The following is a 15,642-nucleotide window of genomic DNA, read 5'->3' as shown; positions in this document are numbered from 1 at the left end:
TACTTTGTGTGTAGAATACTGTATGTAATATAAAAATTTAAAATATCTTGACCAAAATAACTTAGAAGGGAAACTGATTTTGGGACATTTTTTAAAAGTAGTTTAGGCTTAACTCAAATTGTATTTCAGTGAAGTACTGTTCCCTGCTGCAACTGGAAACAGCTTCTCAGATGGGCAGATGTTGTGTGTGTTTTGAGGGAACAAAGTAGCCCCTTCAGTTAGTCCAATAATTTCTTCTGTCTCTGCCTTCCACATTATCGTTCTGCAATGTAACTTATAAATAGAAGCAGGTAGCCACCAATCAGACAAATTATAGCAGAGAGAAAAGTCAGACTGAGAGGCTATGAGGGTATAGGAGACATGGCAAGTCAGTGATTACCACCCTCTATTAAACTCCTCAGTCTTCTTGGCAAGGCCAGAATTTGACATGGGGGACATGATACACAGGTCACCTCGTTTTCCAATTCATATCAGCTGTTCATTGGTTTCCACAAAGCTGCACATCTCAAGTCTCTACTGCGTGAGTCACCTGGTATTTCTGACACATAATTTACAATAACATCTGAGGGAGAACAGCAGGCCAGGGTGGGTGTAAAGTACAGTTAGGGCTCAAATGAGAGACAGATGAAAAGTTTGGTTTTTCTCTTTTGTGAAATTAAATACAATTATTGCCTCCAACATCCTCATTATAATCATGTATTGAGCAGGAGGGAGTAAAGATCAGGAGAAAGATGAATTACCACACGTCATTTTTTAAAAAGCTTTATTATATTAAGGTGTTTTTTTTTAAATGAAAGCAACCCATATGGCTACAATCCCATTGCTCATGCAAAAGAGATTGTTCCTTTTCCTGACTCTTTGCTCTTGCTTTTTTCTTCTCTTTTATTCAGCACATGTATGTAAAAGCTTGGAAGAAGGTGTTTTACTTTTTAATTCTTGAAGGAACATTTCCATTTGTTCAAGAAGCCAGGATCAATTCTGTACTTCACTGGGCTAATGCTGTTATTAAATTTTCATAGGATGTCGTGTTTTGATGGCTGATGCACGTGGAATCTGCTGGCACCCAAGTATAAAAAAGAATTTTGGAAAAGCTTAATTGTATGATTCTCTTCCCCCACCCCCACCCCTTTTTTTTGCCTCCAGCTCATTTCTCAGCAAATGAAAGTGAAATGTCAAAATTGAGAGAAAGGGCATCAGCATGTCTGCCATGATGCCTTTTGCTTTGAAAAGGCACCTGGGAGAAAGAGACCTTCAATTACGCAGTGGAGAATGGAAACTGCTGAGCCAAGTCACATTTTGCTCCTTCTAAACTGAATCCACCAAGAAAACTTGGGATGATTTTAAATAAAAATCTTATCAAATGCTGTAAGGTGGGAAGGAAGAGAGAACAGAGACAGTACTTGCTTTTTTTTCCTTTTGTTTCATCTAGGGAATGTTCTCCTTGAATTTAAATTACAAAGAGCTCAATTAAGACATTTGGAAATATACTGGACTCAATGTCAGTAGACCTGGGTTCTAGACCTTCTGGGTAAAGTAACTATCCCAAATTCACACTGCCAGTTGGTGGCAGAACATGGACCACAGTGTTAGAATATTAGGGTTGGAAAGGATCTCAAAGCTCATACACCTTGAACCTGATTAGGAAATTACCTACAACATCCTCTGCCTTTGTATCTCTGATACATAACATAGTCATCAGCAAGCATTTATTAAACACCTAAGTGGATAGAGTGCCAGGCCGGGAGTCAGGAAGATGAGTCTTCTTGAGTTCAAATCTGGCCTCAGATACTTCCCTGTGACCCTGGGCAAATCATCTAACCCTGTTTGCCTCAGTTGCCTCATTTGTAAAATGAGCTGGAGAAGGAAATGGCAAACCACTCCCGTGTCTTTGCCAAGAAAACCCCAGAGTGGGTCACAAAGAGTCGGACATCATGGAAAAACGACTAAACAACAACAATGTATCAGGCACTGTGCTAAGTGCTAGGGATAAAAAAAAAATTTTTTTAATTTTAAAAAAAGGTAAAAGACAAACAAGTGAACCAAAAACCCAGTCCTTTCTCTCAAGAAGCTCACACTCTAATGGGAAAGACAGCATGAAAACGATTATGTATAATAAACAAGCTATGGGTAGGATAAAATGGAGATAATCAGTTGAGGGAAACCTCTAGCATGCAGAGGTGTCCTGGAGCCAGCTCAAACTGACTCAGGAGAATAAATTGTTAAATTTTCAGCATAAGTATTTACATCTCAGAAATCAGCAAATGCTACAAATCAAGACCTTATTTATTTTTATTGTCTAGACTTTTAGAAACCATGTCATGTGTACATTTTTTGAAGTGGTAGGGAGAGCTGGTTGTTAAACATTTACCAACACACCCCAGATTAAGGTGTTGGAAAAGATTTCTAGCAGAAAGTAGTATTTTAGCTGGGATATGAAGAAAGTCAGAAGACGGGGATTAGGACCGAGAGAATTCCAGGGATAGTGTACAATGAAAATGCACAGAGATAGAAGAGAATCTGAGTGGGTTTTGGAGTGTGTTCTTTCCATTGCATCATGCTTCCCTTCAAGGCTCAGACAGGCTCAGCATTCTAGGCTCAGATTCCTTTTGAGCAAATACTTCTTGGGATCCCAAGTAGCAGCAAAAGGAAAATCTGCCATGAAGGGAGTTTATAGAGAGAATTTATGCAATTAAGGCCCAGGCAAAACAAGAAAACTATTTCCATAGTTGGCATTGGGAAATGGAGTACTTTGTTTGGATTTTCATTAGCATCAACAAATATTAATTCAATTTAATTCAGCAAATATTTGGGAGGTACCTACTATATGAAGAACACTATACTAAGCTCAGGAGGAGATAGAAAGTATAATCAAGACATATTCGCTGTCTTCCATGGTGCTTACAGTCTAGTTGGGAATAGAAATATAACACTTCAATTCTTCATTGGATCTATACTCTCATTAGTGTGGGTATTGCCTCCATTGGTGCAGACTGAAAACAATTCTAACTTTCTCATCCTGTGGAATTCTTTCTCATATTCTCCCATTGATTCTCCATAGATTATACACCCAATATTTGGAGGCCTTCCTAAAGGTCTTTTTACATTTTGTGGAAATCAACGTAGCACTTGGACTGTCCATTTATATTTTCTCAATCTTACAGTGTGACTAGCCAGGATCCTTTTCTAATGATAAATTACTTTGATGGAACATTTCCCTTATGCTGTTTCTTGAGTAAAATCCACCACTGGAGATGGGTTGGTCTATGTGGGCCTAGTATGTGTATCTCCATTGAACTTTGGATCATCCACAATTCATATTTTTTGGAAGAGGGGTTCTCAAACTTGTGATCTCAGGACTCCTTTATACTCTTAAAATTTTTGAGTACCTCCAAAAAGTTCCTGTTTACATGGATTATTGCTATTGACATCTACCATATTATAAATTTAAATGCATTAGCATTATTATAAAAATAATTTTTACCTCAAAGACTCCTTGAAAGGACATCGGAGACTCCCAAGGGTCCTTGGACCATACTTTGAGAACTGCTCCTTTGGAGACTGTGATATTCTGAGATTTGTAACCACACAGCATTAAGGGGGTAATTTGTTGTTGTTGTTAAAATGGGGAGTTTTTGTGCTATATATTTTATGCTATTTTATGCAAATATTTTATGCAATTGTTAAAGACACTGTGCGTCTTCCTGAATGCAGTTCATCCCAGACTATTCAATTCTGGACCCAACTCACTGTCCATCTGCAGTGCCTGTGTCAGGAATATGCACTAATAAACTATCTCACTGTACTGCCTGCGCATCTGGCTACAGACATTTTTCAAACTTATGGATTTTCTATATGTGTTATTATAGTAATTTTTAAAAATATAGGTATCATTGAGCAATCCTTTAATACAAGCAACACAATGTGGTTTACAAGAAGGAGCATTTGGGGATCTCTACTTTGTATAAGGAATTCCTCTCCCATTTGAACCTTGGGTAGGACATCCTCCATGATGGTGGCAAATACCTTTGGTGAACATACAGGCCTGGATCTTCTTTCCTAGAGAAGAGCCATAACAGTTAAGGGTAATGCTATTTTAGAATGCAAACTCATTTGTAAAACACTACAGTAGAGCACTATTATTTTGTGAAATGGCCAAAAAAAAAAAGCAATGGGAATGAAAACAAATATTCAGAAAATTTGACAAGACCTCACTAAAACTCACCATCCCAAGAACATCTATAGATGAAACTGGCTGGAAGACAGTAAACAGAAAGAAAATAGAACATATTTGTTAACATTTTATAGCAATCTATTCTGATTAACAGGAAGAGTGTAGCTGCCATATTTGGACCCTAATGCTTCAGGCCCCAGTGTACAATGCAAAAAGATCAAAATGCCACCTAAAAATCAAAATCAAGAAGAAGGATTAGATGAGACCAAGAACAATCCAAGGAAATTCATGCTGGAGAAGACACAATCTGGAAGAAACTGAAGGACTATATGATAAGGTATCTCACAGAGGGAAAGATACCAACAAAAAGAATGGAAAAAAATCCCATCACCACTCTCTTCCTTAAACGCAACTAGCCTAATATTAAGAATGCATGCGTAGATCCGATTAGATAAGTAACCTGCTCAAAAGTCTTCAATGGCTGGTGTTTACCTGCCGATTGAAATTCAAACTCCTTTATGTGACTTTCAAGGCCCTCCAGTACTGGGGTCACCCTATGTTTACAGCCTCATCTCATACTATACATTGTTATTTCAGTCATGTCCAACCTTTTGTGACCCGATTTTGGGATTTCCTTGGCAAAGATTCTGGAGTATTTTGCCATTTCCTTCTCTAGCTCATTTTACAGATGAGGGAACTGAGGTAAACAGGATTGAGTGACTTGCCCAGGATCACACAGCTAGTAAGTGTCTGAGGCCAGATTTGAACTCATGAAGATGAATCTTTCTGGTTCTAAGCCCAGTGCTCTACCCACTGTGCCACCTAGCTACCATATACTATGACATGATCAGGTTAGGTTCTCACCCATTTCCATCAAGGGCAGCCTTGATCCAGAGAGCGTTCTTCGAGTGGAATGTATTTTAGGCCCTGTATTAGGACCAATTTTTGTGGTGGCCTTATTATGAGGATGGGTAATACATGGAGGAAAACCTCTTACTGGGAACATTTTGTACTGAGGGACAGAGGTTTCCTTTGGTACTAATATGTGACACCATCAGTTGTTGAATTCTGTCAGATCTGTCAGGATGAGTTCTGTGCCGGCTGCGCCGTGCACTCTCCTCCTATAAGGAGCAGGCTGCCAGCGTCATACTTACCAGTCTTCGGTCCTCAACCGGATAAACACAGAGACGAGCCTACCAGGAGGTGCCAACACCTGAGCTTTATTCAGAGGCCATCACAGCAAGGCCAAGCAGGAAGGCCAGAGCAACAGAGCAGGAGCAAAGAGAGCGTGCACTCCTGACCGCGACCGTTCCTAAGTACCTACTTAGCCCCTCCTCCTCAGCCTGCCTACTAGTCAATGATTGTAGGGTCAGATACCGGAAGGGGATGTCTGAGTTTAGTGCACCAAGGGAGAGGAACTGATGCAGGAGGCTAGGACCAGATACAGGAAGGAGGCGTCTGGTATTAGTGCATAGACAAAGAGTACGTGACCTAGGAAGTCAGGCCCAGATACCGGGAGGAGGCGTCTGGGGTCAGTGCTACACAAAGGGAAGGTACGTGACCCAGGAAGTCAGGAAGGACACAGGAAGGAGGCGTCTGGGGTTGACGTTGTATATAGGGAGGGGACTAAGCAAAGGGAACTCATCCTCTGCAGTCCCACTCCCACGTGGCACAGCCCCCTGCCTCAGGAGCATGTGCTCTGCTACTTCCTTGTATCCTGATCCTTCCCCAGCTTATCTCACATAGCACTGCCCACTGCCTCAGGGCTTCTCTGTATCCAGCCCATCCCAGTTCACCACAACTCCACCTACCACAGCCCCTGCCTCGGTTATTTCCAAATACCCAGATCTTACCCCAATCTTGCCACAACCCCCACTTGGCAGTAGCCAACATCAGACAGTCCCTCACAGAGTTCCATCCAAATAGAGGAGAAAGATTCTTCACCAACCCCTTGTCCTGTGCATCTCTGAGTGACTACATTCTGTAGTGACAATAGGCTCTAAATTGGGTGTCTCAATGTCCAGGTGTGTATATCCATTGAGCAATGCCTCATAAATGGCATTTTGTGTGAGAGTAATCCAGCATAATTATGACTATATTATGAGTCATACTAATGATGCTTAAATGTTTTATATTATGGAATGCTTTAGTAGCTTATCATTCTTAGAAAAATCTCACTAGCCAATGTCCTCAGGCAGAGTCAGTTGCCCTTTTCGCACTTCTACATTTTTGAGTTTGGCTAAGTAGAGCGAGATAGAGGAACACCCCCCCATCCCCCAAGTATACTGTCATCATAGGAGGATGACCCAACAAGTTCTAATTCTCCTCCCAGTACCAGGAAGAGGATTAGTCTTACCTGTATGTGGAAGAGGCAGTTTATATGGTATGATTTGAGAGGAAGGGTCTCAGAAAAAATACCCCTACCTCTAGTTCTGCCACAATAATATATGAAATGTCTACAAAGCCACTATTAAACAGCTAGGCACTGAAGACCCCTGCTAAAACATAAGTGTTACCCAAAGCCCTGATAAAAAAAAATTGGAAATATAACAAGTAAATGTTAGCAGAGCAAAGATTCTCAGGAAAGGTTGGAAACTTGGAAAAAACAGGTTAGAGTGGGGTCGACCGGGTTTAGGGTGGGTCTATAGAAGACTGAATTGTTATACAAAAGGAAGACAGTGTGGGGGTAGTCTGTGGATTCTTGTACTAGTCCTGCTCTGAGACTTGTGCCTTTGCTCTCACCCCATCTTATCTTCTTCAGGTCATTCCTTCTGCCTCATCTTCAATGTCTCCATTTTTGCCAGCTCTTTCACCACTGTGTACATTCTAAACTCTAGTCCATCCTTTAAAGTTAAACAAAAACAAAACAAAACAAAACTTTTCTTTAACCATACCATCTAATCAAACTCTCATCCTAAACCTCTCTTTATTTTCACAGTCAAAGCCCTAGAAGGAATCCTCTAACATCACTGCTTCTACTTCTTTATACCTTATTTCTCACCCTTTGCTATCTGACTTTGAACCATCACTCAAATGAACTTAGTGATACTATTGGTCTCCATCTCCTAGACACTCGCTCTAACTTTCATTTTCAGGACAATATTCTCTCATTTGTCTTTCCAGTCTTCTTCTCTTAAGTCTATTTTTGGGGGTTGTTGGTAATGACTTTCCTAGTGCTCCCAAACCATACCACAGAGCATCTGTCTGCCAATCTTTCCTCTTCATAGCTAGGAGGCTAGTCCTTCTCAAGAATCATGGGCAAATCCAGTGCAGCATGAAGACATCAAAGGTCTGAAAGCAGAGAAGTCATATCATTTTGAGAAGGAAGGGAGGAGGGGGAAAAGAGAAAGAGGAGAAGTGGAAAGGGAAGAGTGTCAGAAACAAATTTCATCAACTTCCAATTTCCCCCAAAGTGAATCTTGTGTTTTATAACTCCTATTGGAGTTTCACTTATGAATGGCTAATTTGGCATAATGGGTTTCTTTTTTAAAGGATTTTTTTGAACCTCTGAGCTTCTGTGTCTTATTCCTATCTTCACATCCCTTAATCTGACCCCCTGCAGGGAGTCTGTCAAAGAAAGCTATAGTTTTCTGCCTTAAACAAAGGAGAACTTTACACCATGTAAGAAAGCTATCTGGGGTTGTATGTAGCCAAGACTGGCTACCAGGCCTGATTATTTCTTTAAAAAGTAAAAGAAAAGCTCTCTCTCTCTGCTTCTGTGCTAAGCCAGACTTCCTTTTTGAATGCTTAGCATAAGTTCAATAAGGACTGCTAGAATATGAAATGACATTTCTAGGACATGCTGTCATCTTAACTGATTTTTGCTTAACAACATTAGTAATTCTTATTGCTGCTACTTCTTTTTATCATGATGAGCACTTTGAATGGATTTAAGTGGTCAAAATTTTTCTGATGCAGAGTGTCCCAAGTGGTAATGCAGAGCTGCAACTGACTGAGGTTCTTTTCTAGGCTGACTAGGTCAAATCTCTGAGCAAGACTGGGCTTATAAGAAGGTGAAATAGGTAGTCACAGGTGGCATGATTCCAGGAGCCCAATGAGTTCATAGATTGTAAAATCATAATATCATAGATCTGAAACTGGAAGGGACCTTAGAGGTCTTCAAGTCTGGAGCCCACATTTTATAGGTTAGGAAACTGAGACTCAGAGAGTCTGACTTGCTCATAGACAGTATCTGAGGAAGGATCCAGTCTCCAAATCTAGCTCTTCATTTATTGTTCCATGCTGTCTCTGAGAAGTAAAATCATAGGATATAAGGATTGGTACAGATCCAGAATTGAAAACGAATTCACAGTGCAATACCCCTGACAAGGCTGAGGAAACTCCTTCCACTTTTTGACAGTTCTAATCTTGTGTTCAAATATCTCTCCCCAAATCTCAATTTAATAAACATTTATTAAGTGCTAGGCACTGGAGATACAAAAACAAAAATGAAATAGCCCCTGTCCTCAAGGAGCTTACATTCTATTGGGGATACATCATGTTTATAAATAAATATAGTCCAAGGAAAAGGAGAACAATAAAAATTGGAGCAGGGGAGAGGATCAGGGAAGCTTTAAGGAGGAGGTGACATTTAAACTGAGCTTTGAAGGAAAGAATTGTGAGTGGTGGAGATGAAGAGGGCATGCATTCCAGGACTGGAAAACAGCCTGGTGATGATACCTAAAATTCAAAATTCAAGACTTGGTTTAAAGCATCTATAATGTCCCTCTTTGCTCTAAATCCTATGAAACTATTAATTGTTCTGTACATCTTTCCCTCCTTCTTGCTACCTGCTGTGCCATCTTGGAGAGAACTCCACCCTAGGTTTACAAAGGTCTCATTCTCTTTATTGGTCTCACTCACCTGCCTAAGATACTATTTCAGGAGGGACCCCAATAATGCTCCACTCTACTACTGCCTCCACTTCTGGGACATCTTTGACTTTTCCTTATCACCCTTTTTGCCTCCATCCCTACCCTTCCTCTTCCTTTCTTGCCCCACTTCAAGCTCCTCTTCATGTGTTCTTTTCTCCCATTAGAATGCAAGGTCCTTGAGGGGAGGAACTGGCTTACTTAAGTATTTCTATTGCTAGTGCTTAGTACAGTGTCTTGTCCATAATAAGTGCTTAATAACTATTCTATCTATGCCCCCAATTGTATGCTGTTAAAAGGCAAATACTCTTGAGGATGTTCCCCACATGAAGTTATTATAGGCCACTATTTCCTTAGTATGAATGTATCTATTACATTTCTAAATGACTGTTTTCAGAGAATAATTTTAGCCAGAAAAAAATAGAAATCAGTGAATTTCTTTAGGGGGAAGAGTAATGAGAGAGGCAATGAGCAACAAGAGGAAAAAAAAAACCCAGACATTAAGAAGTGTGGGAGGAGATGGCAAAGAGAAATAGAAGACCATTTCACTAACTTCAGAGGGCTGACCTTGCCTTCAGGGTTTGCTCTGCAATGTAGTATCAAAGACTAGTTATCAAATAACATGAAATATATGTATATATGTATACATTTACATATATGTCATTATCTGCAATATGGATTATATATCATGTTTTATGCATATATAATTATATGATATATGCAATTTATTATATATGTATATAATTAATTTCAAGTATACAATGCAGGGCAGCCATCTTAAAGGTGTTAAAAGGGTTCCTTACTCATCCTCATGTTGGCAGTCAAATCAATCAATCAAGAAGAATATCAACAACCATTTATTAACTGCTTCCTGTGTTGTTAGGCACTGAGCTAAGTGCTAGGAATACACAGAAAAAATATTACTTGTCCTCAAGGAGCTTACATTCTAATGGAGGAGACCACATATATAAATCAGAATATACAAAATAAATAGAGGAGATAGAAGGTAACCTTAGAGGGGATGACACTAGCAGTTGAAAGGATCATTGGAGGAAGTTGTACTTGAGCTGTACCTTAAAGGAAGCCAAGGATTCTAAGAGTTGGAAGTTAGGAGGAGGGAGAGGATTCCAAACCCAAAAAAAGCTCTTCTAGCAAGGATGATGAAGGTATTGACATCTGAAATGAAGGCCAAAGCAATCCAGGTTTCTTCCTCTGGAGGAAGAAAAGTGGTAGAGTAAGTAGGGGAAATGGCTAACTTGCATGACCTCTACTTCCTGGAAGCATTGAGTAAAGAAGAGGGAAGTGGTGGGCACTGTCCAGCACTAAGCACACCAATCAAGGAGCTCCCCCAGAGGTCAGGGTGGATGAAGATAGAAGGGGAACATAGGAGTAAGAGTTTGATGGTTTTGGCACAAGACTTGAAATGGCCTTTGCATTCCTCAAGGGCATGGTGGCAAATCTATCACAGTACAAAGCACCTCAGATTCCATATCCACACTCCAGTGGCTTAGTGTCATCATCTTTATATAGGATAGATACCACATTCCACATGTGCATACAGAATTTGGTGACTGTCTGCGTAGAATACTATGTCAAGATGGACCACAGTAATTCTCTACTTCACTCTTGACTCCACTAACTCCTGGACTTCTTTGACTCTTCCTTACCAGTCATTTTGCCTCCTTCCTTACCCTTTCCCCTCCTTTCCCAGCCCCCTTCAAGTGCTTCTTTATGTGTTCTCTTGAGTTTATGTAAGAGTTCTAAGAGGAAGCAAGTAGACTAAATTTCAAGAGTTAATCTGCAAGCTGAGTTGAATTTAGGGCCCCTGGGTATTCTCCCTTTTTCTGGAGAGAGAGATCTCCTTCTCTAGCATTTCCCATTTCCTTGTTGATCCTCTCCAATTGTTTTGCCCCTGATTTCCTGATCTCAATTCTCCTTTGTTGCCTGTGTTCCCCTCCAGATCCTAATCATGTTTCCCCGCTCCACTTGGACTCTTGACACCCAATGTATTTTTGTTTCTAAGCTTGAGCTTTTGCTTTTTGCCATATTTCACTATTGATTGAGCCCTCTAATTGAAATGGCTTGCAACACTGCTCAAGGAGTAAGTTGTATCCTGACTTGTCAGGAAATGAAAGGCAGTATGGTGTAGTAGATAAAGAGCTGGCCTTAAAGCCAAGAAACTCAAGTTCAAGCCTAGCCTCTGAACCATGCTGGTTGTGTGACCCTGGGAAAGACATTTAACCTCTCAGTGCTCCAGGCAAGTGTCTAAGACCAAGTTGTAGAGAAGGTGCTGACCTGCATGGATAGAGAGAGTTCACTTATCTTGTGGTTCCCTATATTGATGAAATCTCCGGTCTGATCCCTATCTGTCCCTATGTCAGGAAATGAACAAGCAGTTATGAGAGAGAGCTAACTTGAGAATTTGATAAGTGAATTTAGTCTTAAACCCAAAGACCCCAGCTTCTGGGATAAGAACTCACTCCTTGACAAAAACTGCTGGGAAAACTGAAAAAGAGTATGGTAGAAACTAGGCACAGGTCAAAACCTCACGCCATATACCAAAATAGTCAAAATGGGTTCATGATTTAGATATAAAGGCTGATACTGTAAGCAAACTGGGAGAGCAAGGAATAGTTTATCTATCAGATTTATGGAGAACAGAAGAATTCATGACCAAACAGGAGATAGAGAACATTACCAAATGCAAAATGGATAACTTTGATTATACTAAATTGAAAAGTTTTTGCACAAATAAGTGAATTTAGTCTTACAGATGAATGTGAAATACTTTCTGACCCAGGGACATTTCTCACCTGACTGGCCAATACTCAGGCTGCTCAGCCTTTGCTAGATGGAGACAACTACAGCAATAAACAGCAACCAACCACCACCATCTCTTTTGTGATGTTCTAATAGCGTTAGCCTCTGGGCATGTGTCTGTACATTAAGAGCAGTTAAAGGCTAGATGAAGGATCCCTGTTTGCTGTTGTAGGATCTAGATTTTGACTCTGAAACAGGAAAACATAATAATCAAACACTTTTAGTTTTTGGTGAGGATAAACAGAAAAAAAAAACCAAACAAACAAAGCCCAACTACAATTTATCTGCCAAAGGTACCAGAAATAATTTCTGTAAGTCAAAAACAACCCTTAGGGATGTCTCTGATCCAAAAAACCAAACAAAATCAACCAACCAACCAACAAAACAAAACTTCTTCATCTATTTAGGGGCTGGGCTAGACTAAGACAAAACTATGAAATTTGTCTTTACTGCTCTCCCACCCATCTCATTTTTCAGGATTTCTCGTTGTCCTCCTGGTATGCCTTTTCTCACTCAGTTCCTTACCCTAGGTCCATTTCCTTAAATTTTTACTCCCAGCTGGTTGCCAATTTATGTCACCTCTCAGGGTCATTTTAATTTTAAAAGAGGACAGAAAAAATCTCTTGGGATCGAATTACAGGAGCTATGATGCATTAGAGTGCTATGTTGTGCCAAGAACCACGGACCTTGCCCCATACCCCACTCTCTCCTAGGTTGTTTGCAAGGCCAGCCCAGCCTAACAGAACTAAAATTGTCTGTTTCAGCACTGACTAAGCAGGACCAAAAGATCCCTCTGGTTTAGTCATGCTTCCTGTGTTCACCCTCAAGTCAACAGATAGTAGTAGGAAGAAAAGAGTGTGATGAAATAGCAAACAGTCCCTTGTATCATTGACTGGATTCCCAAAGGAGTGGAAGTGGGGAGAAATCTCACCAAAGACCATTGCTGAAAGTAGCAATAATTAAGGGCATAATTCAAGGAAATAAAAAGAAGGGCTTAGAATAATTACTACTAGGGAGTGGGGAAAAGGACTATAGCTGGAAGAATTATGAAAAACACAATGGTCATAGGCAATGGGGAAAGCACAGTTGACACACAGTTGACCCACTATTAATAGGGCATTCACTGTGGCGCTGAGGAGCACTATTGTAGAATTGGTAAAGGGAATGAATCAAACGTGTCAAATAATAGAGTAAGCAGGATCAGGTGGAATTTGAAGGTCATTTGAGCCCAAATGTATGAGGAAAACAGTGTGTCATAGTGGAAAAAACACTGGATTTAAAGACAGATGTCTGTGAATTTGAATCCTAGGTTTGTTCCTGACTTATTCATGTGATCTTGAGTGAGTCGTTTTACTTTGTTAAGACTCAGTTTCCTTCATTGTAAAAGAAAGGGATTAGACTAGATGATATCAAAGCAATATGATCCTCTTATTTACATTGATTCTTCCAACCAAGAGCCTAACGCAGAGCCACCTTTGTGAAACAGCTGCTCAAGGTTGGGGTTCTGTGGATAGCTGACTGTGGCCTCAAATAGCCCTATGAACAAACCAAATGAACTAAATAATCACACAGATAGTTATAACATTTGGAAGGGGAATGAGTAAATTAGATCCAGATGACAGAAAGAAAGCTTAGCTAAGTAAATAAATGGGAAAGTGCCATTCAATAGCAGACTTGGAATGTAGCAATTTAGGCAATCTAAATGAAATATGTCAGTAGGATCCTCTGAATGAAAAAAAATTGGATACCTCCTACTATCCTAAACGAACAACATTGTTGACTTGATCCGATCCCTAAAAACCTCCAAGAATCTAAAGCATCCAGGAAGTTCTTTACTCAGCTGAGAAAAAACAGCTTCTGCATGCCTCCCCCAATCCTAAGAATTATCCAAAAGAAAATCTGCTCCCAGCTAGAACATAGATTGACCAAGTGGGTTGAAAGAGTGGGCCAGGGCTTAGAGAGAGGAAAAAATTCTTCAGTTCATCTCTGTGATTCCTACACTAAGGCAGAACTGGAAGCATATGTACTAAGAGACATTCAGTTACAGAGCATTCCATGCTCTCACCTGGCCAATATGCTCACCTTCCCCAGGAAAAAGCCTGGCTAGGAACCCAAAAATGCAATAAAAAAAACTTTATTTGATAACGCATAACATTTTAAAAACATTGAAATCCTTGTTAAACCATGAGGGCTGCTGCTACGGATATGAGTGTTAGTAATCTAAATTAAGGGAGTGTTGAGGGGTGGGGGTGGTTATGGCCTCCATTCAATACCAGAAGATGATCAAAGAAAAAGCTAAGTTCTCTGTGGCTCTCAGAGAAGTGGCTGGTTCTATCTCTTTACCCCTTTGTTGGTGACAGTGCCCTTCTAGTTATTATAGGGGTGTGACCTTTGGAAATTTATCCAATTAAATCTCTTGACTCTGCTCTCATTCAACAGACAACTGTCCTCTTCACTTTTTCCTTGTGTTTCAACACATCCTAATCAGGTCAGCACTACCTAATGGAGTTTACCATCCAAGTATGTCTTGATAGTATACAGTATTTTAGTCATTAACATATATTCAAAAGTAATAAACCAAATATTATAAAATAGATACATCAGGCTATATGCCTTTGCTTCCTCCCAGTCTTGGTCAGCCCTTAAGTGTTCTATAGCCCTGTCCCAAATCTAGGAGGTCCTGGACACAGTTCAGATGCATAGACTCAGCAACCTACCACTGGCAGGTATGTGAGTCTCCCATCTACTTTTTTACTCATGGTTTCCGCAAGGGTCAATGTCAAATCAGCAAGGAGAACTCTTCATCTGGGACACTGAGTCCTCCATTTTCCCACTGTAGGCCTCAGTTATCTCATCTATAAAATGAGAGAATGGGCCTGAATGTTCTGTACAATAAAATGAGATAATGTTTGTAAAGCACTTAGCACAGTGCCTGGCACATAGTAGGTGCTTAATAATACTTGTTCCCTTTCCCTTTCCCTTACCCTAGTAGTATATGATTATAGAACTGAATTAATGAACCAGGACAAATGAGTATATCAGCAACATGTGATACAATCCAGTCAAGAGGAAGTATATCAACCAATAGTTGAACACATCCTCTGTGCTCAGCATTAAGGGAGGCCCTGTTAGGGATGCAAAAGACTTTGAGAAGAGTCCTCACCTCAACGATTGTGCAATTTCCTTAGATGTATAATATCAACATCTAAAACTATTAGAGACAAGCACAAATGGACTATAAGTAAGAGGTCAAAGAAGAAGGAGATGGCCTATCAGGGAAAGCTTTTGGATGGAGTTTACCTTGAACTGAACTTTGGAGAATTTGGAGGACTAAGGATTAGGGTTAGTATAAGATACGTACCTTTTTTGGAGATCTGAGCTATTTGCGTTGGTGGTTTCAAATGTACTTCCAATGGTCAAGTCTCTTATGGGAATGGTAATATATGTCTTAGTCCCCATGTCCCAGTTGCTATGTGTTATTCCTAACAAGGATGGCCATTTCTGTGATCTCCGCTTGTCTGGGCCTTAGTTTTCTCTTGTATAAATTGTAAAATGAAGGGACTGAAATCAATGATCTCTAAGGTCCTTTGCAGTTTTGTTTTGTTTTTAGGTATAATTAACCTTAGATTTAGTTCACTTTATTTTAGAATATTTGGGTTGATATAAAGTAGTACTTAAAATATAATAAACTTATAGGAAGAGGTTATGTCATATGGTTTTCTCATTAGCTTATGTTGTTCTAGATGAATTGCTGGATACTATAGGACCAAGAGTAGGGTA

General features: G+C 40.0%; 1 protein-coding gene across 3 annotated transcripts in view; it reads right to left on the bottom strand.

Moving 5' to 3' along the window:
- Positions 1 to 767: 767 nt before the first annotated feature.
- Positions 768 to 15,642, bottom strand: part of LOC114036074 (cytidine monophosphate-N-acetylneuraminic acid hydroxylase) — a 109,830-nt gene continuing 94,955 nt past the window's right edge. The window contains exon 16 of one of the 3 annotated variants that reach the window (XM_027852471.1): positions 768 to 1,056. The gene's annotated coding sequence lies outside the window, so the exon portion shown is untranslated. Of the gene's footprint in view, positions 1,057 to 3,562; positions 4,057 to 15,642 lie in introns of those variants that run through there. The other 2 variants (XM_027852470.1, XM_027852473.1) reach the window with 2 other exon arrangements.

Source organism: Vombatus ursinus, unplaced genomic scaffold (genome assembly GCF_900497805.2).
Source record: "Vombatus ursinus unplaced genomic scaffold, bare-nosed wombat genome assembly UNPS02009573.1, whole genome shotgun sequence".
Taxonomy (NCBI): Eukaryota; Metazoa; Chordata; class Mammalia; order Diprotodontia; family Vombatidae; genus Vombatus; species Vombatus ursinus.
Note: the sequence above shows the minus strand (reverse complement) of the source record. Positions and strands in the feature narration are given on the sequence as shown.